This window comes from Cheilinus undulatus, linkage group 16 (genome assembly GCF_018320785.1).
Source record: "Cheilinus undulatus linkage group 16, ASM1832078v1, whole genome shotgun sequence".
NCBI lineage: Eukaryota > Metazoa > Chordata > Actinopteri > Labriformes > Labridae > Cheilinus > Cheilinus undulatus.
The window spans coordinates 24,943,244-24,971,235 of record NC_054880.1 but is presented as its reverse complement, the minus strand read 5'-3'; positions in this window follow the sequence as shown (position 1 = coordinate 24,971,235).

Here is a 27,992-nt window from a genome sequence, read left to right as displayed (position 1 = left end):
GCATTTCACAGACAAGCTGGTTCTAAGAGCTGGCTCCTTTTGTGAATGATGAGAGCTGGCTCCAGTTTGAGAGCCAGTGCCCTTTTTTTTCCCATTTTTGTCTGAGCTATCGGATTTAAAACCATCTTCAGTACACATTGAGGTATGTTCACAAAAACACTTTGAGGTTTACCACTTGATAGCTGAATGCCCAAAACGAGATATAAAACCCTGTTAATGCTTTGTATAAAGCAGTGATTCTCAACTGGTTTAGAAACAAATTTCAACACAAATATCCTACATTTTCAGTCATAACCAAATGTTTTAAAGAAAATGTTTGGACCTGAGATGGAACAAAAGACGTAAGAGAACAAAGAGATGGAGATATTTCCTTTAAAATAAAAGCACAACACAGACTTTCTTTTAAGGCATACACCTGTGACCCACTTTTGGGTCCTGACCCCATAATTGGGAATGAGGGGTATAAAGGCGGCTTTTTATTCACATGTGCTGTTGTGTTTACAGTTGGCTGTCTGATGCTTATTTGGTGTGATACACCACCCGTCTTGGTGTTAAAAGCCAACAGACTGTTAGTGTAGCATTGTCTTCCTCCCTATCTCAAACTCCCACATTCACCTGAGCTACCAGCAAGAACATCTAACTCTGGCATCACATTCATGACAGCAGGCTCTCCATATTTACTTCTTCTTTGATGCAGAGAGTGCCTTTTGGTTGCAGAAATTGTTTGCATTTTTAAAATGTACTGTTTGCATCAGCCTAGACTAAAAGCATCTTAAGTTTAGAAACATTTCTGACTATATCAGACCAGTGAGACAAGAAAAACAGATCTATGACATATTTAAACTAAACCATCTCCATGACAGCAGAGATTTCCTCCTTCATTACTGTTTGGATTCATTCTGGCACTACAAAATTGTCTCTGACAGGGCAATTTGGTACAATCAATCCATCAATAAATGTGGGCGTGCGGCCTTCTCTAGTAGCATCAGGTTTAAATGCAGCCTGAGCAGCATCTTCCTCCTCTCATTGATGTTTTTCTTCTTATTTCTTTATATGAAAGTTTGACCTTCATGCTGCAGGATGATAAATGCATACTAAACAGCTGTTAACATTTTCCACTGAGTGTTTTTCCACTGAAAAGACTCAAAATAACATCATTTAAAAGTCAAACTTTTTCACATATTATTTGATGATTTATGAGCAGGACTGGAGATATGCTCCTCTCAAAGATTCAAAGCTCATTCACACACATATAAATGCACATTTTCAAGTCCCATCTCACTGCAGCTAAAATGTTTGAATGAGCAGTGAACCACATGATCTCAAAGGGTCACATTTAAACTGAATTTAAATGAAGAATATGTAATGTTTCAACAGTAATACAGAAATTCAAAAGCATCCAGTTTGCCTGGTTTCAACACAGTGTAACTTTGTTGGCAGGCTCCCACTCTTTAATGAGGTGTGTGTTTGTTACAGCACTAGTTCTGACACCATCCAGGAGGCGGGGTTACATCCTGGAATGGTCACCTGTCAATCACAGAGCTAATATATAGAGACGAACAAACATTCAGACTCACTCCTATGGGCAATTTAGAGTCACCAGTTAACCTAGCAAGTGTCTTTGGACTGTTGGAGGAAGCGTGAGTACCTAGAGAAAACAACATGCACAGGGAAAACATACAAACTCTGACTGGGACTGATTGATTTGAACCAAAAATATTTTTGTTGTGAACCACTTTTGCTAACCAAGGTTGTAATAGTGTGGGATTTTTCATTAGTTTTTATTTCTATTTTGTTTTTACTTTCTGTGTTCGATTTCAGTTTAGTTTTTATTTGTTTTGACTGCTGGTTTGTTAGTTTAGTTTAGTTTTTATTTTTTTAAAATGCTTCGTTTTAAGTTTAGTTTTTATTAGTTTTAGTTTTTGTGTTAATTTTATTTTTTTACGGATAGATGTCGGGGCTGAGTGAGCATCATACATTTTTAAAAACATATTTAAACAGGCTACTATTCACTTTATATCATATTTGATCATTTTATTTACTTAAAGATGATGTTTGAAAACAACTCCAGACATAAAACTACCACTGTGTGAAGTCTTAACCAATCAGATCAAGCAATTTTACACTCCCCAGACTTGTGTGTAGGTGCCAGTCAGTATGGTTGTGTCAAAGACTAAAACTAAGGATATTTTGTCTCTGTTTTTATTTTATTTTAGTTAGTTTTGTAAGCACACTTTACAGTTTTAGTTAGTTTTCTTTTTTTTTTTTTTTTTTGGTAAAGCATAGTTTTTATTTAGTTTTAATTAACTAAAATGATTTTTGAGTTTTAGTTTAGTTATTTAGTTAGTTTTAGTTAGCTATAACAACCTTGTTGCTAACCACTGATCCACTGTGCAGCCAGTGTTCACACACCAGCCTTCAGCTAAAAAGAAGCCAGTGAGCCCATCTCAGCACTGTAACATGACATCACCCACTCTGCCTCTCATTTGCCAGTCCCCTTGGGATGTCATCCTTTCTGACACCATTTTTCAAAGGCAGAGGATGAAATGTTCATGAAGCTGGGGGTGTTGGAGGCTTTTCCTTCCATTTTTCCTGAATAATAGGAAAGTTTTGGAAAAGTGGTTGAAGTGGTATCCACTTCCACCCACTTTTCCAGAACTTGCCAACAAAGGTCATCGTAAGGGGCTAGTGGTGTCTCTTTAACAGCTTTTCTCCCTCATGTTATCATTAAGAACTTGATGATTACTGACCAGATAGTTCATCTCACATCTACATGGCCCGAGAGACGGTGTTTGGGAAGGGCAGAGCCTTCCAAAAAATCCAAAATAAATGAATCAATCAGCTTTGAAAGAGGAAGCTCATTTCTGCATGCTCTCCCGCCATGACTTACTCTGTGTTTGCCCTCTCTTCTCTGAAACTATAAAAGCAGATAATGACAGCTACATAAAGGCCCTGTCTGTGAATCATAAACAAAGTGAGAGGTTATTTCACTGAAACAAAATGTTGTGGTTCCTCTCTGGAGTAAAATACTCATCCTGCTGATTCAGCAGCTCGGCGACAGTGACGATGCCATGATGAGTGCTGAGGAGGAGCTGGACCACAGAGGGTTTGTGGGAAAAGGTCACAAGCATCTATTTTCTCCTTCAGAGCAGCTTGTTGGTCAGCTGATAGCTTCATCACATTTCTAATAGTGGATTAAAGCGTTGTGTCTGTGATTATATAATGAACTTATTACACAAGCAAAGTGACTAATGACTGTAAGCTGATTATGAGACACTCCAAGTTTTCTGTCTCAGCATCAGGAAATAAAAAACAAAACTTTGAAAAGTTTGATGATGATTAAACTCCTCATGTCAGGGAGATGTTGAAAGCCTCCGTGTTTTCTCTGATCAGCCCACACGCTCTCTTTGAAATCATTAAACACAAAAGTATTTCTCTGTTATTCTGCAGGAGGAGAGCAGGAACAGTCAGTCAACTCATACAATAGACTAAAAAACACTTCAGTCTCAGTTTTATCAGCTCGACCTTGGGCAGGGTGTGAGCTCAAAGAGTCTGATTAAAGAGTCAAAATCTGTCAAATCATCAGAAATCAAATCAGGGTTTTAAGTTTATCTGGATTTAAGGGCCGCAGGGAAGCACAAAGCTGGGTAAAACACTTAAAGCGAGCTTTATTACAGACATAACAGCAGCATGAACCCACATGATCTGACCCCCCAGGCTGCATGCCATCCTGGCTGACACAATTCTTACTCCTCAGAAAAGATTAAACAAGCTTAAGAGAATAACAGGAAGAGGAAGATTCATATGTTAAATAATAGATTACATACATTTGACATAAACACAAGATACTTGAGCCCTAAAGCAGTGGTTCCCAACCTGGTGTCCAGGCACCCCAGGGGGGACTAAGATCTCATTGAATCCTGCCTGCTCAAATGTTAACAAGATTAGATGTACATTTATTTTTTAAAATCATGATTAGAAACATAATATATTAGGACAACCTGAATGATGAAGAAATCAAGAGTATCCATTATTTTTTTGTGCAAAATGGGTCCAAATTGTACGTCTTATATGTACAACAGGGATGTCCAAACTATGGTCCAGGGGCCAAATGCAGCTCTCGAGCCATTTCTGATTGGCCCGCGGCAAATTCTGAATGTTAGATGAAATATGGCCCACATTTGAACATGATGCTTGGTTTCAGCACAAGGCAGGGCTACCATGGTAATTCTGTAAACAAACATTTTGACAAGAAGAATTTATTGATTTGTATTTTTTGTGACTGAATAAAGACAGCACTGTATATGGAAAACTTACAGGCAACCAAAATAATACGCAAAATTTTGATTTATAATGTGCTGATGGATTACAAAGGCCAATAGCAGGACCAATGGTGTTTTAGGGGCAGAACCATAGACTGTATAAAGAATTGGACAAACTTCGTGTGACGTCAGTCGTCTGCTTACGATAGGCAGACTCAAACGGTTCTTGAAGCCAATCCGTGGAGGCTTCCATATTGAAATCGCGGTCTCAACCAAACTTTGGATCAACCTAACAGCCCGCCCACTAAGCGCGACTTGCTGTCAGCCTGCTAGATAGTGGTTGACAGAATTCAAAATTACACTATGGGATTCAAATCATCTCTAAAATGTTCTCTTCAGTTTTTGCTGTGTAAATCTGCATAACTTGTATCCTTCTTTAAACCAAAGCAGACAAGTTATGAATCCCTTCTGGGCGAAAGTACAAAGTAGGAATTCATCATTCACTGTGTTCCAAAGTTTGATTTTTAAACAAATACCATTTCATCAGACTTTTAAAACTTTTTAGGAGAGAAGTAGACAGCACGTCCTGCACGATTCATTAAATCTTTTTACACCACTCCCTCTAATTATAGTGCTGACGCTGATTCCCGATTATGTCAGGAATGTCTGTAAACTCTGCAGCGTGCTGAAGCAGCCAGAGTGTCTGCAGCGCTGCATCCAGACTGCAGCAGACTCACAAACATCCACCGTCTGTTTGTCCGTCTCCCTGATGAACCCAGCAGATTCCTCCCTCTGAATCATGAACCCAAACATCCAGAGACGACCCCCCCCCCCCAAGTGGGCCACACTGACTTCAGTAGATTGAACACATTTGAGAAGTTTAAGTGCAGCTGTTGGGCAGAGATAAGATTCACTTTCACAACACAATCTGCTCTCTGTTCGCTGCAAAGAGCAACTGCAGGAATCGTCCAAGCATCACAAATCATCAGTGTTTTAAAGCCCTGAGGATAACCACATGATGTTTAGACGTCGCAATTCTTGAAATGCATACCTGATTAATTCGTCAAGTCTTTGGATAAATGTCATAATAAGAAAGTTTTACTTCAGTTTCATGTTCATGTGCTGGTGGAAAAACAAATTTGAAACGCTCTCTTGCTGGGATAAAGAAATTAGGCTTATATGGCATGTTACTGCATCTTTATCACAGTTGTTTGGAAAATCTAAGGTTTAAAAATGTAAATTAAGGATAGATTCACATTAGGGGCCTCGGTCTGGACATCCTTGGTTATGATAAACTACAAAAGCGTTTGTCATTTCTGATGTTCATATTTGGGCCTGATGTTTGATAGCAGTCGGGGATTGGACAATTACCAGAATATGGTAAATCTGTGTAATCCGATCTGACCCTAACATGTTTACATGGACTTTTTAAAGTTTAGGTTTAGCTGAACTTATGGAAGACGATAAATGCCACTGAAATGACAACAACAACAACAACAACAACAACAAAATCATTCATAAAATGGTTTTCTTCTAAGTCATATTCTCAAAGTCAGAATTCCCAATTATATTCTAAAATCAAAGTGTGATTTCTAGATTAAAGTCAGGATCCTGAAATCATAGCCAGAATTCTGGAATCAAAGTCTGAATTGTGAAATCAAATGTCAGAATAATAAGAAAAAAATCAGGATCAAGAGATCAAAGTCGGGATCCTGATATTAAGTCAGAATTTTGCCTTTAGTCTCAGTATTTAGACATGCTGTCCAGAATGTGAAAACAACAGTTTGTTCTCGAACTTTTATTGTCAGGGGCTGTAATCTTAATTTTAGATGAATACAAAAAACTCTCAGAAGAAATCGGAAGTTTGAAATCAAAGGTGTGAATTCTGTTATTAGAGTTAGTTTTGGAATTAAAGTCGGATTTCTCAGAGAAAGTCCAAATCCCGAGATTCAGGTCAAAATCCAGAGATCAAGGTCAGAATTCTAAGATTAAAGTCAAATCTATGGGAAAAATATCATAAATCTGAGGTCAAAGCCAGAATTCTTAGATCAAAGTCAAAATTCTGAGATTAAAGTCTGAAAAAAGTTTGTTCTTCTATTCATTTTTTGTCAGTGGCCATAATCTTCATCTGTATGGACAAACACAAAAAACATCTGTTTTCCAACAATATTCTGTTTATTTTATAGATGTCACATCCCTTGAGATGAATCATCTTGTTTTTCAGGGGTCTAACATCAAGCATGTACTAAGAACAACACACATTCAACAATACAGAGGCTACATGTGAATTTACTGACTGAAAATAAGATTCAAAGGAAAACTTTGCAAAAAGTTTTCTATTTTTTGTTAACTCATCTCTAAAACTTCTCACATAATAAGTGAAGCTTTGCAGTCCAATGTTTCTAATAAATACTTTCCATTTTCTGAATTCCTCATTATCTTATCAGCAGTTTTTGGTTTCAGAGAGCAGATTTCTGTGGCTGCTATCACCAGCTGATAGAGAAGCCTGGGGCCGGCCGAGCTCTCTCAGCCTGCAGATAACAGTGGAAACACTGTCCTTGTTTCCACATTGTCTGGATCCACTCGGCTGCTCTCTTGCTGTGGATCTGGGCTGATGAAAAGCTTTTAATCTTCCCGATCAATAACGTGGAGTGCTCTCTGAGGAGCGGTTTGTTTCTTCTCGCTGAGATGACACTGTGTCCGTTATTTGAATAAGCTCTCTCTGAGGAGTGAGGCTGTCACAGATCTGCAGGAATCTCTCCGTCACAGCTCTCTCTGCACGATGATCCTGCTACAGTGTGTGAGGAAAAGTGTGAGTGCTGAAAGAACAGACAGTTTAATATTCATGCACTCAAAAAAGAAGGGAAATGTGTCAGATGTTGTTCACAGTAAAGCTGGATTCACTGAAACACTTCTGTCCATGTCGGCTCGGCTAATCCCTCACACCAGAGACGGATGGAGATCAAAAGTTAGCCCGACACTTTCAACAGACTCATCTTTTTTTTTAATCCAACAGAAACCCCGATGTAAACATCAGAAGCTCTTACTGCTTCAGACACTGACAAATGCCAGCAACAATTCAGCAAAGTGAGGGCCGCTTTGAAATGCCTTAACTCAACTTCAGGCTGGACTTTAAGCTCACATTGGGGCCCTAAAAATAAGCAACAGCTCCAACAACACTGAAGAAGTGCACAGCAGCAGATTTATAGCATGAACTGGAGACCTATGCTGCATCCACACCTGCTTAAGCTCTGATAATGAGGCAAAATAGGCATCCTCTCATTCATTTATCCCTTCTCCTGCAAACTTCACAGTTGGAACGATTCAGTCAGGCAGGTGATGTTTTTTAGGAATCCGCCAAAACCAGACTTGATCATCTTGCCAAACAGAGAAGCATGATTTGTCAATTTGTCTGCAAATATACACTAAGTCCTGTCTTGTATTATTACTCCTTGTGTTGACATCACTCATGAATCTTTACACCTTTTATTACATGAAATAGTTCCATTACATTATATTACACTAATGTGTGAATTTGCAAGGTTACATTACAGAGGCTCAAGGTGACAAGGAGTAATGCAACAATAACAAATAGTAGTGTAACTAGTTACTTTTAGATGAGAGTAATGTGACATATTACTTTTTAAAAATTTTTCTTTAAACCTTTATTTAACCAGGTCAGTCCCATTAAGCTCTACGATCTCTTTTTCCAAGGGAGACCTGGCCAAGAATGGCCAAAGTAACTAGTAATGTGTAATGGATTACTTTTGGTGTAACTAAACTTTTGCATGATGGTAAATATTGCTGGGTTAGTGGCCATTGGTTGTTCAATACTGGTCACAGTGCACTGTGGGATATAATGACTGCACTATATAGGGTATATAAAGGCCCGCCCACAGGACTGGCCCCTGAAAAACCTCGTGAATGGACCCTCCCCAGGGCCCTTCATTACTGGGTTCTGATGTTCTGATTACTTATTAGTTCCACTTTTTAACCTCTTTTCATCATTGTCTCCACACATTTTCCCACATTTTACAATTTTTTGCCAACTTCAAGGTGCTTTTTCGCTTTTACCACTTTTTAACGCCTTTCCACAACTCAAGCAGCCCATTTTTAAAGCAACCCATTATTGACACAATTAACTAATTTTTTGTCTTTTAACAGTTTTTCATCATTTTCTGCCCATTTTTGACCCTTTTCTTCCATTCTTAAGCCATTTTTGCCACTGTGTAACTGCTTTTTCACCACATCTTCCTGCCATTTTTTTTTTACCACTTTTAACCCATTCATACCACTTTTTAAATTTCTTTTTGCCTCTTTATGCTACTATTTTATCATTTTTTAAGTTCTGTCTATTTTATTCTCTATCACCCTGACATTTGCTTAACTATAAAGTCTGACATTACTTTTCAAGTGATTTAGTCAATATGCCCTTACACATCGTGAAAATTACTAAAAAAGGTAATTCTGTTTTAAGAGAAAAGGTTAACTTTTTAAAGAAAGGCTATATTTTACTACCAAATAAATACTTGATTTTATTTTGTTTCTTTGATAAGAATGGTTATTCAGGTTTAATATACAGTGCTTAACAAATTTATCAGACCATCGTAACCCTAACCAAAGTAAGGTTTATGCCACAGCTGCCCTAAATTAACAGCATTGGTAATTACCAAAATCTTTTTTTTTTGTCTCTGCAATGGTTAATACACCAATATGTAGAAGCTCTTTAACCCAAATGATATTTTTAATGCTAAAGTAGAATTATTATTGTTATCCATGAATTTTCAAATTTACTGATTTACAAAAAAACTGAAAAAATAGTAAAGCACATTATTATTTCTTGATTAATATATCAAATTATAGTTATTTACTTGCATTCCTGAAGAGAAAAATAAGTTTTAGTGGTTGAATGTTATGCTTGATTAATTTCTGACTTCTCAGAGAAGCCCAGTGAGCCTGCACAAATTTTGGTGAATTCAGTTTGAAATTCCTCATTCCTGTTCAAAATGGTAAAATGTGGAGAGCTCACTGAAAATGAAAGAGTCTGCATTAAAGCACTTCATGATGCTGGATGGTCTTTTAGAGAAATGTGACGGGTGGTCTAATAAATTTGTTAAGCACTGTAAATTAAAGGTTAACTTTGAAATGGGCAATGATGGGCCCCCCAATGAGCTGGGCCACAGAAAGCTCTATCCTTTATGAGCAGCCTTGCATATATGCTCACTCAGAATTTGGATAGTACTACATTATGATGTATTCACTACATAGTGCACTATAGAGTGAATGGGGAGTGATTTTGGACACCGTTTACACCTCTTCCATGGTCAGATATGTCAATAATTTTGTGTACTGACCCTTTAACACCCTGCAGTTCTGTGATAGTAACTGGTTATGTTCCTGTGTGGGCATGTTTTAAACACAGAGTCAGTGTGTCGGTCAGCTGAAGGAAGTCCCTGCTGATCTCGTCCTTCATTCATGTATTCATCCAGCAGCGCTGAGTGAGAGCGTGCAGGCCCACACGCTGCTGCAGAGTGAACACAGACATTTTCTTAATATGAAGATGATCTGCTCGCTCTGTTTATATGTGCAGCTGTGGACCTGGATTTGATGTTTACAGCCCAGCAGATCTGTCCATTTATAGTTACGCGTGTTGGCTCTGTTGTGTGTGTGGCCGGTGTTAAACTGCTGCAGCTCCTCTCTCGTGTTTACCGGCCGTCTCCAGGCTGCAGTCATGAATCTGCTGCACAGCTGCCAAGACAGGACCAAGGAGGGGGAGGAGGGGGGTCTTTCTGTGCTATTGAAACAGAATAATCAAGCTGGATTCCTCCATAGTTTGCCCTCCAAACCACACTTTCTCTCTGCACTCAGACACCTTATGTAAGGACATCAATTTTGGATGGATCAGAGAAAGATAGCTGAAGAATTCACCGGTGTCTATAAACAGTCTCAGATTCATTCCCTGGAAAATTAACCTCTGACTAAAAATACTTCTCAAAAATGGACTTACTTATAAAGCCTCATACTTTAACTCACAGCAGAAGCAAATATTTCTCTACTTTGCAAAAAGAAATGTATGGATTTTCATCAGTGTATTTGAAATTACATGAACTATCAATAGTGCATTGTTATGAGTGTGTTGCATTTATATTACAACCCCAGTTCAAAAAACATTGGGACACTATGTAAAATGAAAATTAAAGCTGAATGCAGTGATTTTCAAATCTCATAAACCCATATTTTTTCACAATAGAACATAAACAACAAATCAGAATTTGAAACAAAGACATTTTACCATTTCAAGAAAAATATTATCCCATTTTGAATGGATGGCAACAACACATCTCAAAAAAGTAGGGATATGACCATGTTTATGATTGTGTAGCACCCTCTCTTCTTTTAACAACAGTCTTGGAATGCCTGGGAAGTGGAGTTTTGGGAGAGGTATGTTGTCCCATTCCTGTCTGGTTTAAGACTCTCCTGTCCTGAAAAAGACATCGTCTTAAAGGGAGCATATCTTCCGCTAAAACCTCTACATATTGTTCAGCACTGATAGTGTCTTTCCAGATGTGTAAGCTGCCCATGCCATAGGCGCTAATGCAACCGCATACAATCATAATGCAGGGATTTGAACTGTGAACTGATCACGAGATGGATAGTCCCTCTCCTCTTTAGGCCCGGGACACGGCGTCTGTGGTTACCAAAAATAATTTCAGAGTTTGATTCATGTGACCACAGAACAGTTTTCCATTTTGTCTCAGTCCATTTCAAACGAGCTCTAGCTCAGAGCAGACAGTGACATCACTGGGTCATGATCACATTTGGCTTCTTTTGTGCATGAAACAAGTTTAACTTGCATTTTTGGACAGCACAGCCAACTGTGCAGACAGATGATGATATCTGGAAGTGCTCCTGAGCCCATGTCGTTATTTTCAGAATAGAATCGTGCCTGCTTTTAATTTAGTGCCCCCTGGGTGCCTGAAGATTATGAGCATCCAATATTGACCTTCAACGTTGTTGGTTGCACACAGAAGTTTCTCCAGATTCTCTGAATCTTTTTAGGATATTATCTACTTTAGATGGTGGAATATTCAAAGTCAATTTATGTTGAGGATCAACTTTTTGAAATTGTTCTACAATTTTTAGACTGAGTGTTTCTCAGACTGATGAACCTCTGCCTATCTCTCTTTATAAGAGACTGCCTTACTAAAATGCTCCTTTTATACCCAGTCATGCTATGGACTGTTTAACTTTATTAGTTGCCAAATCCATTTACTTTTCCAGGCTTTTGTTGCCCTGTCCCTGCTTTTTTGAGGTATGTGGCTGCCATCAAATTCAATTTTTTTTTCATAAAATAGTAAAATGTCTCAAGTTCAACATCTGATATGTTGTTTATGTTCTATTGCGAATAAAGTATGGGTTTATTAGATTTGCAAATCATTGCATTCTTTTCAATTTTTGCATTCCACAATGTTTTTGGTTAAATGGGTTGTAAATTTTAAAATTTGGCTGATTAAAATAAATACCTTGACTAAATGTTAATGCTAGATTGTAAAAAATTTTTTCACTAAAACTAAACCTAAAATGTGGAGGAAAAATATTAATTAAGCCATTACAATCTAAATACCAAGAATAAATTTACAATAGCTGCCAAAATAGACTGAAATATAATGCCTTTGACCCTGGCTAATGATTGCACAGGAGCATAGAAGCTAAAAATACATATTTATGATATGTTAAAAGGATGCACTATCAGGATTATTGATAATGCCGAGCATGACTACAAACCCAGAAGGCTCAATTAAAGCTGAGAAAATTCAAAGATGGAATAGTAGTGTATGTGGTGTATTATAATATGTATCTTTAGTGTTTGTCTCCATTACACTGGGGCTGTAAACATGCACACTTTAATCATGGTCCGGCTGCAGCAGAAACGGTCTCTTGGCGTCACTCTAGCCTCAGGACGACACTATCAGTAATCCCCACATGTCGCACTTTGTACTTCAGGCTATGTTCTGCTTCTCTCTGTAGCTTTAACTTAATCCCACAAACCCCCAACACATCGGCATTGTTGTTCTCATGGTTCAAGCTCTGCACTGCTCCAACTTTGAGAATCATATAACATGCAGTCTTAAATCCTCACAGGTTCTGCTCTGTCTGCATTGTTCTCTTCCCACTGCAGGGACTGGACTGAGATAATGGCTTCTTCAGGAGCTGATTCCAATCCAAGTTTAAAGGGTTTTTAAGGGCCGCCAGTTTTCTGCAGATCGTGACAAGTGGCGGTCATCAAATGTGATGCAAGAGCACGACGACAACGCCTTCAACAAACAACAAAACATTACCTTTAAACAGAGAGAAAAGAGAGAATCCCTGTTGGTGAAATAGGACTGTCAGAGGGAGCTGCAGTCAGCATTTAGAGACAAAATAAACCTTTAGTGTCTGGCAGAAAAAAGACTAAAACACAGTCAGGAGGAGTGAGGCAAAAATGGAAAAAGACAGAGCATTATTATAGAAGCAGTGTCACAATAGTTGTGCAAGCTAAAAAACTCAAAATAAACCCAGTTTTGTGCAATTTAGTTCAAAACCTTAGAATCAAAAATAAACATTATTAGTATCCAGGCATAATCCATTCAAGTTTATTACATTTTTTGAACCACTCAGAGTTCAAAAACTGATGGCCAGACATTATCCTTCAGGATTTTCTGTTAGAGAGCAGAATTCATGACTCCATCAATCATGGCAAGTGGTCCAGGTCCTGAAGCAGCAAAACAGCCCGAGACCATCACACTGCCACCATGTTTGACTGTTGGTATGATGTTCTTTTTTATGGTGGGAGCTGCAAAGACTCAAGAAAAAGACTTACACTGCATTTTAAATTATTATGTAAATTAAATTTTTTCTCTGATTTTCCTATAAGTGGATGCAAATAACACTCATCATTTTGAAGTCATCAGCCATTAGGGCATAATTCAAATGTTTTTTAACAAACTTCATAATGATAACAATTTTTTTTTTAAATAAAAACCTCAAAATGCACTGTTCCACATTATTATGCACAGCACAGTTTTAAAACATTTTATAGGTTGCAAAGAACTGAAAATGGTCATTTGTTGAATTTGCAACATTAGGAGGTCATATTTACTGAAATTAAAAGCTATTTCAATCAAAAACATCTTAACAGGCCAAGTTCCATGTTAACATAGGAGCCCTTCACAATTCTTGCATCCACTGAACTTGTGAGTTTTTGGAGAGTTTGAACTTCTTTGCAAGATGTCAGAATATCCTCCCAGAGCTGCTGTTTTGATGTGAACTGCCTCCCACCCTCATAGATCTTTAGCTCGAGGATGCTTCAAAGGTTCTCAACAGGGTTGAGGTCAGGGGAGGATGGGGGCCACACCATGAGTTTCTCTCCTTTTATGCCCATAGCAGCCAATGACACAGAGGGATTCTTTGCAGCATGAGATGGTGCATTGCCATGCATGAAGATAATTTTGCTAGGAAGACACAGTTCTTCTTTTTGTACCATGAGAAAATGGTCAGTCAGAAACTCTATATACTTATATACTGAGGTCATTTTCCCACCTTGGAGATCTCTTTCTCCATGATTCTGGCCCAAAACAAGACTCTGTCACCTCCTTGCTGACATTGCAGCCTTGTTGGGACATGGTGGCCATCCACCAACCATCCACTACTCCTCCATCTGGACCATCCAGGGTTGCATGGCACTCATCAGTCAACAAGACTGTTTGAAAATCAGTCTTCATGTACTTTTGGGCCCACCGCAACCGTTTCTGCTTGTGAGCATTGGTTAGGGGTGATCGAATAGTGGGTTTATGCACAACTGTAAGCCTCTGGAGGATCCTACACCTTGAGGATTGTGGGACTCCAGAGGCACCAGCAGCTTCAAATACCTGTTTGCTGCTTTGTAATGGCATTTTAACAGCTGCCCACTTAATCCGATGAATTTTTCTGGCAGAAACCTTCCTCATTATGCCTTTATCTTCACAAACCCGTCTGTACTCTAAATCAGCCACTAATTTCTTTACAGTACAATGATAACTCTTAAGTTTTCCTGAAATATCTAATGTTTTCATATCTCATGTGGTTAAATGAATGAAACTCTCAGGTCTTTCAAAATGGGGTTAGGACAAGTTTAAAAACAGTGATCAAAAGGACAGACAAGAAATCTGGTGCAACACAGTGATTTAATAACAATTATACATTTACTTTTGCAACAATAAAAGCCAGGGTAAACTGATTAAAATGTCTTTGAAAGAGCACTTAAACATCTGTTAAAATGGCTTGGTTGGAGGATCAAAAATCTTTTAAAGGGGAGTGAGGAGGGCTAAAAGTGAGAGAAAGGGTTTTCGGGCTAAAACAGTCATTCATTAAAATGGGGCACGCTGTCTCCAATTAGGGGCAAACTGGCCATTGGTCCTTGTGCCTCGCCACTGTGGTCCATTTCTCTGCTGATATCCTCACACTCTCAAAGCCTGTCACCTGTCGAACAGATAAAAAGAAAAGGCTGCCAGTATGGGGTACACATAATCCAAAACACACAGATGAGTCGTGCTCAAAATACCAGAGTGTTACTACCACCCAAAGGATGCTTAGACCACTGGCAGAGCTTCTCACTCTGTTGCGTGTATTCCGTGTCGTTACACTCTGGATTTTCCCCACTCCTGCTGGCTGGCGTTCGTGCCCGTCTGCTCCGAGGGGGTCCTTTGTCCCCAAGATGGCCAGTTGTCCCCAAACTTTTTACGATCCACTCCTCAGCGTGCCTCCAGTCTCTCTTCCTCCTCCCTGTCATCTCCTTAACTTCCTCATTCTGCTGTCGTAGGCCCTCCCTCCTGCCACCGATTGTCCACAGCAGCTCCACTGCTGCACCTCATTGGTGTGCTGACCTGTCCTTCTACAGGTGTAGTTCATCTAAAATAATTCTCAACAAGGCAGAATGGTTCTAAAAAACATGCAATAAAACCAAGGCAATTAAAACAAGGTAAACCAAAAATCACAATAAAATAAAGATCTGATCAAAAACCAAAGTATAAAAGCATGCCAAAAATACTATAAACAAACAATAAAACCATATTTCTGCCTTGTAACACTTGTCCAAGGCATTGTACTATTTGATGCTTTTCGGCAGCACAGACATCCTTCTTCTTTCCCATATTGCTTGTAACCTGCTGTTCTGCTTAATAATATGTAGCGTAATTTTTAAGTAGTTTTCTGTTAATTGGACTCACCTGGCATAGTAATTATCACAGGTGTCTGAGATTAATTTTAGTGATCCAAAGAGCCCTGATATACAACACCATCCATCAGTTTAATTGAGAAACAAAAAATTGAATGTTTATGACACTAAATTCCAATTTGCATAATAATTTGGAATGGTGTGTATGTGAGACTCATGGATGTGACTTATGAGGCATGGGATGCTCCTATTGTCTATGAATGAAGCCATTTTCTCATCTTTTTATGTGGCAGGTAGTAAATGTATGAGTAAATTCTCTTTAATCCTCTTTAAAGTGTTTCTTCTTTTCCTGCAAACCTTTACAGCAAACTGTTTGTGCTTCTCTCAGCAATGTGCCGGGAAGAAAATCGATATCACTCCAATTTCTTCTATTGTTTTCTGTCCAATAACTGCTTCCATACCTCACTTAAAAAGAAACAAAAAAGAGAGTTTTAAAGATAATAGTCAGGTCATTAATTCTTCATAAGTATTTATTTTACAGTTTCTGGTTTGTAAAATCTCGAATAATAATAGAAGAACCATGTACGAAAGCCTGAGTAAGGTAGTGAAAAGTTAAGGTCCTGGTTATGGATTTTTTTTAAAGGGTATTTCAGCAATTTGGAGCTGGCCTTCACAGAGTTTGAGATCACTTTGTTTTAATCAATAGGAGAGCATCTTTCTCACCTAGAAACAGGCCTGACCACAGACCTGGATGAGCCTTGAAAAACCCAGAGAGTGAGCCCTCCCCACTCATCAATGCATGCATGTTGGAGTGTAGTCAGTATATCAAGCTATTATAGGGTCTGATGTTCAGTTTACTTATTGCTGCCACTTTAAAATCACTTTTATCACTGTTTGCCACATTTTTCCCACACTAATTCCAAATTTGACCTACTTTGCCTCTTTTGACCACTTTTTAACCCCTTAAAGGGACAGTGTGTAATATTTAGCCTAGTAGCATTTAGCTAAACAAACTTGTTAAAATAAAGCAAAACATTTCTAAGATGGTCTATCTAAATGAGTGTTTACTCATCTAAATTCAAAAATAGCTATTTTGAAAAAAACAACTCAGAATAAACCTTTAATTCATACATAGGGAGGGTCCCCTCCATGGATGCCGCCATCTTGGATTTTTACATGTTTCCATGGTAACATAGAGGATAAAAGGAAAAAAGGATAAAAAAAGTTATTGTATTGTATTGTACTCACATTACAGATCCACATCAAATTCAACTGGTTGCCACAGTTTCCAGCAGAGAAGTGCAATCTAGAACCCACTTCTAGATGTTGATATTCAGTTTTACACACTGCACCTTTAACTACCCCCCTTATTGGTGGCCATGACTAGGAAATGATTTTATTCTGCATGCAGCCTGTTTGTATTGCAGTTTTTATGACTGATGTAAAAACAGAACTTTCTAACTTTTTGTATAAAATCTGTGAAATCTACGCCATATTTTAAATGATCATTCTTTCCCTCTGATGTCCTCCTGCTGCTCATCTGCACTCTTTTTGACTTGCTGGTGTTTTCTGCTGACTTTTGTGTGTCTAATGAAAGAGAAGAGGTAGATTTTTGAGTGCTGTCATATGGGATCAGACCTTAACCTGAATACAGATGGATAATGTTTAAATGAGGTCTCAGATTTGATTCAATGTCAGCGTTACAGCTCAGAGCTCCCCCTCTCTCACCTCTGACAATAACAAACTTGATTCTAAGGAATCTTTAAGGGCTCCTGCACCAGCAGCAAACTCTGCAGATGGAGCTAAAAATACACAAATAAAGTGCTGAAGAGGAGGGAATAGGAAGTCGACCTTTTCACTGACATCAATAAACGAAGAAGTGTGGATATTCAGCTTAAAGTCAACCAGGATTCACTGCAGAGTGTCTTTAAGACTCATTCATTACAAGAGGTGATGTTAGCACATCAGCAGGATACGTTTAAGCTCTTCTTTCAGGGGGAAAAGCAGCGCTGCATTTCTTCAGTCCTCCTAACGCACTGTGATGTGTAATGAGGTTCATGTATTGTCATCTCCTCACACTTAGTTTACTCAGGCCTTGACAATAATCCTTACACGCCTCATTGTGTCCAACTGAGCTTAACGAGGAGGCGTTCGATGGATTCTGACCTGCAGTCAGCCATGATGATGAGAAGAGAAAAAGAGAGCGATGCACGCTGGGAAAGTGTGAGTGAGCAGGCGTGGATTGATGTTGAGGGGACCAGGAGATTTCCAATAGTCCTCAGGGTCTATTAGACCTGCCATGAGCAGTCCACAAATGTGTTTGTGTTGTTAAAAAAGTCTTTTCTATAGACAATAATTACATTGACTATTCACATGGGACTACATTACCTGTGGACCTCTGATAATTTGTGAATTATCTTGATATAATAAGGGTGCTTCATGACTGCAGTATAAAAATACACATGATTTTTTATTTCTAAAATCCATACAAAAAATGTAATGTTGTACACATCTTTTTGTGCAGGTGGCGTTTCCTGCTTGTCCTCTGGTTATACATGCTGATAACCAAGGTTCCAAGAGACAGCATGCACTTAAAGGATTTTTGCCCCTCAGGCACTGATGATGCTGTGATCCTTGTAGGGACAGTAGATGTCCTTGTGGGGGTTCTTAAATTGCTGAGTGAGGAGACTGAAGCTTTGAGAATGCACATCTCCTGGGCCAAAACAAAGATGTAGGCATTTTGAGGCACCTTGGATGTTATCATTGAATTAGTGTCTGTGAATGGTGAGAGTGTGGATGTTGTGGAGCAGGTCACCTACATTGGCAATGTTATCCATTAATCTGCTGACTGCAGAGCGCTGAGATGAATCACAGACTTGGAATCCAGCTGGACACACAGGATCCATTGGGCTGGACCAGACACCAGGGGAGCTGAGTAGGTTGTGGAGGGGCCAGCTGGAAGGATAACCGGAGAGATGAGGCATGGGCATGGAGCAGGCCTGGACGCTGGCCACTAGGAGGCCGGAGCAGGACAGGATCAAAGTTGACGCGGCAAAGTGCCTGACCAGACCTGTTCTACCTATCATTACCTCCATATGAAGACTTTCCAGCACCTTCTGAAGGGCTTGGACGTTGCTGTTGGGGCAAGGAGTCCTCCACTGGGCCTTTTATGATCATTAAAATGTATTTTCATATTTTCTCAATTCACTCTTAGCATCTTTTTTACATTCAAACTACATGTGTTAACCATTGAAAGTAATTTTTGATAAATACGTTATGTTTGATGCATACCTTTGCCTATGTCTTGAGCTCTCTTGATGCATGAGGCCCAGAGTTGATTGTAGAACCGCCTGTCATTCCAGTCCATCCCTGTGTAAGTGTTTGTGTATCATTTTTGAGTAAAGTGAATCTCTCAGAGAGCCAAACACTCCATGGCAGAACAATCAGCAGTTGAACTTAAGAACAACACTTGAGATACGCTCTCTCTCTCTGACGTTACACAGACTCCAGGACTCCTGACAGTATTTTTAGCTCCTACAACACAGCATCGCTGCTACGCTACAAAAACAACAACTCTTCAGTAATACCTCCATTAATCTGTGCTGTGACACTCATAATCTCCGTCTGAAGTTGTCTTTATCTCGGTGACAGCGACCTGTTTACCGTCTGAGTGTCCTCTCTCTGAAAAACGGTCCCATGGATGAAAGAGTTGAGCTAAATCCTACAGACCCATCAGAGGAGACAGGCAGAAAGTCAAAGCTGATTGGATGGTTATATAAGTGACAGCCTTTAAATCATTTCTAATAAATAAAGAGAACTTCAAACAGAATTAACGTTACATAATTGAGAGGATTTTTTTAACAAGGATGCCTAAAAAAACCCTTGATGGCGCTTTGGGCTCCCAACAACATCCCTCCTCTGCTGCTCCGAGGAGGAATGAGCTCTGAGGTTTACAGAGAGAGGAGAGCGTCTTTTATAAATGATAACCATAAGACAGAGCTCATGATTGACATGTTGCTGAGGTGATGTGGTCTCTCCATTAGACTGTGAAAAATAAACTAAAAATGGAGGTATGAAAGAAGTCTTCAATTCACTCATGAGCTCAGATAATAATGAGAAGAATGAGATTTTCAATAAAGCTGGTGAAAGGAGCATCCTTCAGACTGTGAGCTCTGACCTGAAATAACATCCTAAGTTTGTGCCAACGCAGAACCAAACGTCATCTTGAAGCACGGACAGCTGACCTCAGCTCAGATATATTTTTAATATATTGTCATTTGTCACTGAGGGAGGCTTGCAGTGGATGTGGAGGGCCTCACACCTGTATTTTCACCCAGGGCCCCAACATTGCTAAATCCACCACTGTTTAGGCCTCCTCAGACCTTTCTCTGCATTTCTCTGACTTTCCAGCTGCTCTAAGATTTTTATGTGGTGCTGGATCTCCTTGTCTAAGCTTTTTTGGTTCTCAGTGTTGTTAGGAATCGGAGCTTTTTTGTTTGAGCTCATTTTCATTTGGTTTTGGTTTTGTCCTTCCAGTTAAATTTTCAGTGTTAATCCTTCTGGGGAGGCTTTGGGACACCCCGGTCTGAAGTTGCGTCCCACTCTCCCACTACTTGGCATAGTTCAATTGCCCTTACCATATTCTTACACGTATTTTATTTTGGCCAACTATTTTATAACTTATTCTTTTTCCCCCTAAAATGCTGTCGCCCTCAAAGCACCACTGCAGAGGAATCTGAGACGACAGAGATGGTTCTGGACTGTCTTCTAACACTATACCAGTCTGGACCTCTGTGGACTTTGTATTCTGATTTAAAGGTCATTTCTTTCTGCAGAGCTTTGAGTGAAGAAGAGGGCTAGGAAACATGAGTACAGCCTGTAGTTGTTGTTACTGCAGGGGGGGCGGATGGAGAAGACGGATGTGTTTAAAGTTTACACAGACAGGATTGTGTCGACTGGATGATATTGACTTCTTTTGTGTACAGGCAAGCAGCAGGGTCGCATCCATCAACAGAACTTAGTTTCACATGTAAGCGAGCGCTGCAGAGCTGCTGTGAGGCTGCAGGCCCGAGACTAACTGATCAAAGTAATTGAATGACTTTGTGGTGCTGCGAGCGGAGCTGCTTCCCAGCGGGGACGGATCAGAGGAAGCTCAGTCGAGGTTATTGTTCTAAAATCCCTCTGCTGCTCACAGCACGCCCTCCTTACATCCCAATTTCTCCCTCCAGCATCAATGCCGCTGCCGCTGACTGCAGAGATGAGTGCAGAGGAGTGTGAGTAAGCAGCACAACCTCTGCAAGGTCGCACTCTAACTCTCTGCTCTTAATCCCAAAACAAAATGAGAGTTAGAGGCAGGATTTTAGGCTGAGTTTCCTTGCCGTGAAAGCAGCAGCTCTGACAGTAAACCTGCTGCTGCTCGCACTCTTTCCCTCTCCTCACACATGCCAAAGTCTGCCGTCAGAAACTCTCCAGCAGTGTAATCCAGTGTCAGAGTAATGCTAAGCTAATGGTCTTTATCAGGTGGGGAGCAGCGAGCGTGCAGAGCGGCTCGTCTCTCGCATCGTGTGACAGGGAGAGGAGATGAGTCAGAGGAGGCGACAGACGCTGTCGACTCCTACTTATTCAACATCAAATCCTGACTTCAGTTTCACCCGCACAGAGTTCTCCTCGGAGACACAGCATGAGGCCAAAGAACGTTAGTGCAGCTACGTTAGCATGCACTGAAACGAGGGGGCAAAAATATGCAAGTCAATAACACACAATGATGGATTAAGATCTGCAGGATTTCACTGGATATTGATCCTGCTTGAAGATGTACGTTGAAACAGACAAATATCACATTAAAGTTCATCTTTGATTTGAATCTATGAGGATGCTTCATGCATGTTTGCCGGTCTTTTACATCCCAAAGATGTCAGTATCCAACCTCATCTTACAGATGGGGCTTCAGACTAGATCTACTGCCTGGTGGTTATATGCCTGTGTAAGCAGGTCTTTGCCTTGGCCTCCACTGAGTACTGTGGAAACCCCAGGCAAAGACCAACATGAGGCCCTCCCCCTAAAATCAACCATAGTGAAGTATTCAGAAGTTACTTTCAGCTCAGACTTTACTGTTTGGTCTGTAACTCAGTTTAAGGGTTGTTGTTTGGTTTGCACCTCGATTTTGGGGAAATTGTTCATATTGTACCTTGGTTTAGGGGTCATGGTTTGGTCTGTACCCTGGTTTTGGGGACATGGTGTGGTCTGTACTTTGGTTTAGGGTTAACCGATCAATTCATATCTCAGTTTTAGGATCATTGTTTAGTTCATTTGTTGGTTTATGGGATCATGGTTCAGTTTGCACTTCTGTTTGGGGTCACAATGAAGTTTTAAACTGGATTTTGATGGTCCCAGTTCTGTTTATACCTCAGTTTTGGGTTTTCTGCTAGGTTTGTACTTCTGTTTTGGGTAAATAGATTAATTTGAACCTCAGGTTTGGGATCATAATTCAGTTTGACCCCTTGTTTCAGGGTCACAGTTTGGTTTACTTTGCTTTTGGGACGACATTTTAGTTTGGATTCATACCTTGGTTTCAGGTCAATGTTTAGTTTTTAGCCAGATGTCGGGGGTTACAGTTCTAAATATACAGTACATCAGTTTGGGGTTAACTGTTTGGTTTGTATTTCAGTTATGGGGTCATAGTTTAGTTCTTGCCTTTGTTTTGAGATCACAGTTTGGTTCATACCTTGGTTCTGGGACCAAGCTTCATTCTTAATTTCTGGGTCTTGGCTTGACTCATTCTTATTTTTGGTTTACTCTTAGGTTCTTTTCTTGGGTTTTGGGCCACATTTCAGTTTGGACCATGCTTTTTTGAGCCATAGTTTGGTTTGTTTCTCAGTTTTGGGGTCAATGTTTAAATCTTTGGGTTTACTGTTAGGTTTGTACTTCATACCTTGGTTTTGGGGCCATAGATTGGTTCATTCCTCAGTTTGTGGTCACAATTAATTTTTTGCTGGATTTTTAGGGTCACAGTTCTATTTAAACATCAATTTTGGGTTCATTGTTTACTTTTTTCCCTCATTTATGGGGTCATAGTTGTGTTCATACCTTAGTTTTGGGATCATCGTTTGGTTCATACCTTGGTTCTGGGATGATATTTGGACTCACCCTCATCATTTGGTTTACTGTTATGTTTTTACTTTAGTCTTGGGGTCATATTTCAGTTTTGACCTTGTTTTTTTAGACCACAGTTCAGATCATTCTTCAGTTTTGGGGACACAGTTTGGTTCATACCTTGCTTTTGGGGTCATAGTTTGGATCTTAATCCGGTTTTGAGGTCATGGTTTAGTTCATACCTTTGTTTGGGGTACATGTTTAGTTTTCAGTTGGATTTTTTAGGGTCACAGTTCCATAAATACATCAGTTTTTGGTTCATTGTTTAGTTTGTACCTCAGTTATAGGGTCACAGTTCAGTTTGGAACTTGGTTTTAGGGTCATGCTTTAGTCTCTACCAAAGTTTTGGGTTTGTGGGTTGATCTGTAACTTGGTTTGGGGTTCATAATTTTATTCATGCCTCAGTTTCTGTGACATAGTTCAGCTCAACCTCACGTCTACTGTGAGGTTCATACCTTGGTATTGGGGCCACGTTTCAGTTCAGACTTTATTTGTGTGGTCAAGGTTCAGGTTCTACTCCAGTTTTGGGTCATAGTCTGATTCATACCTCAGTTTCAGGCTGATGGAGGATTTTGTGGTAGATTTTTTGTTGGGAGGTCTTGTAGCATCCCATAATGGTCTGTTTGTAATCCACTCTCACATTACAATAAATTAAACTATCAATTTTGGGGTTTTTAAGTGTTTATTGCTTTTAATTTTGAAGATTATGGCTTACAGCTTAAAACCTTACATTCAGTATCTCAGAAAATTAGAATATTACTACTTAAAACAAGTTAAAAAAAAAAAAAAAACAAGATTTCTAATACAGAAATGTTGGACAACTGAAAAGTATGAACATGTACGGCATTCAACACTTGGTCAGGGCTCCTTTTGCATGAATTACTGCAGCAATGCGGTGCGGCATGGAGGCGATCAGTCTGTGACACTGCTCAGGTGTTTTGGAAGCCCAGGTTGCTCTGATAGGGGCCTTCAGCTCCTCTGGGTTGTTGGGTCTGGTGTCTTGCATCTTCCTCTTCACAATCCCCCATAGATTCTCTAGGGGGTTAGGCCAGGCGAATTTGCTGGCCAATCAAGAACAGGGATACCGTGGTCCTTAAACCAGGTATTGGGACTTTTGCCAGTGTGGGCAGGTGCCAAGTCCTGCTGGAAAATGAAATTTTCAATTTTTTCCCCATTTTTAAAATGTATTGGAAAATGAAATCAGCATCTTGATAAAGCTGGCCAACAGAGAGAGGCATGAATCACTCTAAAACTTCCTGGTAGATGGCTACCCTGACCTTGAAGCTGATAAAACACAGTGGACCAACAGCAGCAGATGACATGGCTCCCCAAACCACCACTAACTGTGCCTCTCCTCTCTTCCTCCAGACTCTGGGACCCTGATTTCCAAATGAAATGCAAAATTAACTTTCATCTCATAATAGGACTTTGGATCACTGAACAACACTCCAGTCCTTTTTGTCCTTAGCCCAGATAGGACACCTGCAATGCTGTGTCTGGTTCAGGAGTGACTTGACACAAGGAATGCAACAGTTGTAGTCCATGTCCTGGATTCATCTGTGCATGGTGGCTCTTGAAGCACTGACTCCAGCTGCAGTCCACTCCTTGTGAAGTTCCCCCAAATTCTGGAATGGGCTTCATTTCACAATCCTCTCAAGGTTGTGGTTATCCCTGTTGCTCGTGCACCTTTCTTCCTTCCATTCAACTTTCCATTTATGTGCTTGCATACAGCACTCTGTGAACAGCAAGCTTCTTTAGCAACGGCCTTTTGTGCCTTACCCTCCCTGTGCAGGTTGTCAGGGATCATGTTCTGGACACCAGATAAACCCCATTGAGATCAGGATCTCATTTACAAGGGCGACCTGGCCAAGAGGTCAGCAGCACATGTCAAATATCAATACAAAATTAAAAAAGGTTTAGGCAATAAAATTACAACCAATAAATATATCAAAAGCAACAACTTGACAATGGAAGAGCAATAATTTTTGAGGAGTTAATTAGCTGATAACAGTGCGACACCATGATTCTCCAGTACTGAACTTTTTACAATACTCTAATTTTCTGAGAAACTGAATTTTGGGTTTTCATTAGCTATAAGCCATAATCATCAAAATTAAAAGAAAGAAACAATTGTAAGATATCAGTCTGTTTGTAATGAATCTATAATATATGAGTTTCACTTTTAGATTTGAATCACAGAAATAAATCAACTTTTTGATGATATTCTAAGTTTATTGAGATGGACCTGTAGTATGGGCCCATGTCCTTCTCTGTGAATATGCCCATAGTAATCTGGGGACTGTTTGAAGCTTTATGTATGAAAACTGGTCTCCATGCTGATCATTTAGTGAAAAACAGTAGTGCTAACAAAGTTAGTGTTGTTATTGTGAGTGTATTTGTGTATGCATGTTTTCCTCCTCTAATGAAGCTGATGTTGCAGCTTTCCCCCTCCTTGTTTGGTCGTGGTTTGTTACATAACCCTCAGCCTGACAATTAAACTGAACTTTAATCCAAACTTAAGTCATAACGGGGCTTTCTTAATAAATGCTGTCAGGTTTTAATTTAGGTCCAAAGTGAATACAAACAGAGATTATGGTAATGAGCACATTAGAGACCCTCCATTAAAGCTGTATCTATGGATATAAAAACTCCCATGGTGCTCATACATTTACAGAGAAACTCTGCACCAATACATGCAATCTATACTCATACTGCAGTGGATTATTAACACTTTAGCTAATCTTTCCTCTTTGCTTTCTAGACTGTCTTACTGAAATGAAACACATTGAAAATCTTAAATGTCTACTTTTCCATGAGATAGTATTGTTGTCCAGCACAGGAGGCATTTTTTTTCAGTCTGTCTGTCCAGCCATCCAGGTCATTTTTCTAATTCATCAGTTTCACCTTGTTAATTTTCTCAACATTATATATTCCTCTGGGGTCTGTAGTCTGAACTACAACCCTCTGCCCTTGTGGTTTGTCCTTAGCCAAGGATGGAGGCATTATGTAATCTGGGCTGTCCCATCTGGGCCATTCTTGAGAACGTGTTATCTCAAAAAGGTTTGCAGGGATTTTAGTCCAACTCGGCACGTATCCTCTATTCGGACTAAAGTATTTAGCCACCTGACCATTACACCAACAGGGACTGTAATGACACTGTATTCAAATACTGTACTTTAATATGAAGTTGGTCCCCCTTTTGCGGCTATAACAGCTTCCACATTTCTTGGTAGGATTTCCACAACATTTCTGAGTGTTCATGGTAATTTGTGCCCATTCATTCTGTAGAGCATTTATGAGGTCTGGCACTGATGTTGGATGAGCAGGCCTGGCCACACAATCTGCCATCCAGTTTATCCGAAATGTGCTCGGTTTAATTGTGGTCAGGGTTCTGTGTGTGCCAGTCAAGTTCTTCCACACCAAACTCTTTAGAACATGTCTTTTAAGTCCTAGCTTTATGCACAGTCATGTTAGAACAGAAAAAGACCTTTATCAAACTGTTGCCACACATTGGACGCTTAGCTATACCTCCACCAATGAGGTATCAAGAGGTTAGTTTGCTAATTTGTTAGCAACATAACTCAAAAAGTTATGGACGGATTTTGATGAAATTTTCAGGAAATGGCAGAAATGGAAAGAAGAACTGATTAGATTTTGGGAGTGATCCGGATCACTGTCTGAATCCAGAAATTTTTTAAAAGAAATCTTTACTATTGGGAGATAGGGCCAATGGCGTAGGTCTGCGCTCTCAGAGTGCTTTTCTGGTCTAAAAATGTCTTGATATGCTAAAGCATTAAGATTGGCTTTCACTGGAGATAAGGGGCCTAGCCTAAACCCTGAAAAACTAACCATACATTCTCCCTCCTCCACCAAGCTTCACAGTTGGTACAGTGCAACCTGGCAGGTAATGTACTCCCGGTATTCAACAAACCCAGACTAAACCATCTGACTGCCAAACAGAGGAACGTGATTCATCACTCCACATAACATGTTTCCTCTGCTCTACAGTCCAGGGTTAGTGTGCTTTATACCACTTTATCCAACACTCATTGGACTTGGTGATGTGAGGCTTGCATGCAGCTGCTCAGCCATAGAAACCCATTCCTTGAAGCTGCTGCCACACAGTTTTTGTGCTTACATTAACGCCAGTGGAAGTTCAGAACTTTTCAGCAGTGGAATCAGCAGAGTGTTGGTGACTTTTACTCACCATGCACTTTGGCAGTCAGTGACCCCGCTCTGGGATTTTACATGGTCTTGTGCTACCTGGTTGAGTTGCTGTTGTTCCTAAATGCTTCCACTTTCTAATACTATCACTTAAATTGACTGTGGACTTCCAGCGAGGATGAAATTTCATGAACTGTCATATTGGAAAGGTGGGATCCCTCACAGTACCACACTTGAAGTCACTGAGCTCTTCAGAACGATTTTATATCACAAATGTTTGCAAATGGAGACTGCATGGGTGCTTGATTACGCCTGTGCAACAGGTCTGGTTGAAACACTTGAATTTCTTCAACAGGTGATCAACAGGTGTGGCCAATTACTTTTGTCTATTTAGTGGACCTCAACTTTAAGTCAAGGATGAAGCGATTCAATTTTGGTGGTCTTAGGTTAAAGGTCAAGGTCACTGGGCCTCACATTCATCTCTTGCTTGTTATTACAATATCAAAACACTTTGAAGGATTTTTGTCAGACTTTCTCACCTTATGAATCTGATGGATTATCAGATTCATGTCTGCCATCAGGTGGAACTAATTTTCAAAGCTTCAGGCTGACCAATCAGCATCATTTGAGGAGAAAGGTGGTTACTACAGGCATGAGAACAAAGAGATTTTTCCCTCCCGAACACCATCAATGGGGTGTTATTGGGATGAAAGTAAAAATATATCTCATGCCATGGATGTCTAAAACAGTCTATCTGGCATGTCTGCTCTGATTGGCGCCTGGTTGGGGCAACAGTCACCGTCTGATCATCAAAAATACTTTCCCTGTATCAGTTTAGCTCTCTCTCACATCCTGCCAAAACTCTCCTCCCCGTACATCTTGAAATTGCAGCGGAGCGTTGATCCTAACCGTGTGTGACATGGGCAGCCATGGAGAACAAGGGATGCTGATTTATCGCCGCTCAGCGTCTCAGAGACGGAGAAGAGAGGCTGCTGATCCATGATGCTCTGCTGAGGACTCATGTAGGAGTCTGGTGGCTCTTTGACAGTCATTACAGTCACATTAATAATCCTCAGTGAGACTTTCTGAGAGGGATTCAGTGATAAACGAGCAGCTTGTCTTAAGGAGGATGTCCAACACATGCTGTAAAGGCAGTTCCTGTTTCAATCGTTCGTCTTAGTTCTTTTTAAGCACTGGATCCTGAACCCTAAGGACTCCTGTTC